At 40.3% G+C, this 3,109-nt stretch overlaps 1 pseudogene; it reads left to right on the top strand.

Annotated features, from left to right (window-relative positions):
• Positions 1-723: 723 nt before the first annotated feature.
• LOC121247909 lies at positions 724-848 on the top strand (annotated as a pseudogene).
• The last annotated feature ends 2,261 nt before the right edge of the window (positions 849-3,109 follow it).

Raw genomic sequence — 3,109 nt, 5'->3', positions numbered from 1 at the left:
GTGTTCTATAGTTATCTAGTTATCTAGTTCTGTTAGTAGAGGTTTTAAATATTTGAATTGTTGTATCTATCTAGATAACATAATTTGAACTACTTTGTACTCATCTATATATATATGAATACACTCAAGAAACTGGTATTCGATTGAAGCCAGACTTCATTTTATTTTGGTATTCTGACTTTCATTTTATTTTGGTATTCTGACTTGGTATCAGAGCATTAAATTGCTCACGCAACTCGATCCAATATGGCCTCATCCAATCCCTCTTTTGTTATCCCAAATATTACCTCTCTGGTTTCTGTCAAACTAGATGGAACCAATTATCTGAATTGGATTACCCAATTCATTCCTGTGCTTAGAAGCCATGACTTACTAAGCATTGTTGATGGATCAGAAATCTGTCCATCTCAATATCTTCTTGATTCCACTGGGAAATCTACTTCTGATCTCAATCCAGATTACTTGGTTTGGCAGAAGAAAGATCAATTTATTTTGGCCTGGTTAAACGCCACTCTCAGTGAGAAGATCCTATCCACAGTGTATGGATTGACAACATCTAAAATGGTATGGAATACATTGGCTAGCAGATTTGCTCCTCAGTCCAGATCTCGCATTTCCCATCTCAAAAGACAGCTTCAAACATTGCAGCAGGGCACTAAAACCTGCTCTGATTACTTGATCCTTGCCAAAAACTGGTCTGACCAGCTCACAGCAGCAGGTAAACCTGTTGATGAGGAAGACTTGATCTCCTATGTCATCGGGGGTCTTAATTCCATTTATAATCCTTTCATCACGTCTCTTAATTTTGCCACTCGAGACAAATCAATTTCATTTGATGATTTTCAAACTGAATTGCTCAATTATGAGCAATTACTTGAATCTCAAAACAAGACCCTTCCCAGTGATGGCACTCAGTTTGCTTTCTTCACAAACAAACCAAAGTTTACCCATGGCAAGAAATCCAAATACCCCACCCAGCAAGGCAAGTCTTCCAACTATAATAGACCTCCTGCCAGTTCACATCCTAGCAACTTCTCCCTTAAGCCACCATCATCCAGCAGCCCCTTCACCTCCACCAAATTCCCACCATGCCAAATCTGTGGCAAAAATAACCATCAAGCCCTTGATTGCTATCACAGGATGGACTTTACTTACCAAGGTCGACATCCACCAGCTCAGTTGGCAGCTATGGCTGCCCACACTCATGGCACACAAGAAGTTGAACAACCTTGGTATCTTGACAGTGGTGCCAACAACTACATTACTTCTGAATTGGACAACTTGACTCTACAACAACAGCCTTATCAGGGCAAAGATCAGGTCACAGTGGGCAATGGAGGAGGCCTGTTCATCACCAACACTGGTTCTTCTATGCTCCTTAACTCCAAAAACAAGTTTCTTTTACACAATATCTTACATTGCCCTAATGCATCTTCTAATCTTTTATCCATCCAGAAATTTTGCAATGACAATGATTGTTACTTTGAGCTTACATCATCTCATTTCTTTGTGAAGGACCTACAGACCAAGGAAATACTTCTTCAAGGGCAGAGTGAAGCTGGACTGTATCCCATATATCTTAAGCAGCTGAAACTCAAGAAATCTAATCCTAAAGCTGCTCATATTTCCTCTTTCACTGCATTACAAGGTGTCAAAGCTCCAATAAACATCTGGCATTCAAGATTAGCTCATGCCTCTGAGTCCACAGTTGCTAGGGTCATTCGAGAAGCTTTGCTTCCTATTTCTGGTCCTGTAAAACAGAATAATCTGTGTGAGTCTTGTCAAGTTGCTAAGAGTCACAAACTTCCATTTTCCGAGTCCAATAACAGATCCACACATCCTCTTGAGTTAATACACTCAGATGTTTGGATCTCTCCAGTTGCTTCTCTCAGTGGATGTAAACTCTATGTTATATTTATTGATGATTTTTCCAGATTTACCTGGTTGTTTCCTTTGAAATTCAAATCTGATGTATTCTCTTGTTTTCTTCAGTTTAAACAACTTGTTGAAACTCAATTTTCTGGAAAAATCAAACAACTTATGACTGACAATGGTGGAGAATACCTCTCTACTAATTTCAAAAATTTCCTCTCTATCAATGGAATTTTACATAAGCTCACTTGTCCTCATACTTCTGAGCAAAATGGGATTTCAGAGAGAAAACATAGGCATATTACTGAGACAGGTTTATCACTTTTAGCTCAGTCCCATCTTCCATCATGCTACTGGGTTGATGCTTTTCTCACTGCCATATATGTCATTAATAGGCTTCCTACACCTGTCCTTAACAATCAGTCACCATTCTTCACCTTATTCAACAAACCACCAGATTACTCCTACCTAAAGACATTTGGTTGTGCATGTTACCCTTTGCTTAGACCTTACAACACCCACAAATTAGCCTTTAGAAGTACCAAGTGTGTCTTTCTCGGGTATAGCTCAAATCAGAAGGGATATCGATGCTTGGATTTAAATTCTCAGAAAGTCTACATCTCTAGACATGTCATCTTTGATGAATTGAATTTTCCTGCTTCTGATACAAGGGCTCCAGCTGCTGCTTCCTCACCCTTGCAGGATACTTTTCCCTCCTCTGTCAGTGCCTCACAATCAGGTTCTTTCTCTAATCCCTTGCCTCCTAATTCAGTTTCTTCTTTTCCTATTATTACACCTCCTACATTCACTGTCACAACCTCTTCCTTTGATACATCACCCTCATCTATCTCACCTGAACTTATTTTTCCCAATGACACAAGCCCACCTAGTCCACATAATGCTCCCATATCAGAAACACAACCTGCTCTTTCTCCACCTGCTCTTCATAATGATCTTATCTCTGAAACCCCACCTGTTTCCTCCTCACCTGATCTCCCACTTCCTTCACCTAATTCCACGCCTCTCACCACCATAAATCTGCCTGCCTCCTCCTCCACTCAAATCATTACACGATCCATGACCAACTCCTCCAAACCTAAACAATTTCCAGACTACCATCTCTACTACTCCACCAAATATCCTCTCCAAGCTCTCTCTACCATCACCTTACCTTCTGAACCCCAAACCTATAAGGAAGCAGTGAAGAACCAGCATTGGCTTGATGCTATGCAGGCTG

This window comes from Juglans microcarpa x Juglans regia, chromosome 1S, assembly GCF_004785595.1.
Source record: "Juglans microcarpa x Juglans regia isolate MS1-56 chromosome 1S, Jm3101_v1.0, whole genome shotgun sequence".
NCBI classification, from domain to species: domain Eukaryota; kingdom Viridiplantae; phylum Streptophyta; class Magnoliopsida; order Fagales; family Juglandaceae; genus Juglans; species Juglans microcarpa x Juglans regia.
Note: the sequence above shows the minus strand (reverse complement) of the source record. Positions and strands in the feature narration are given on the sequence as shown.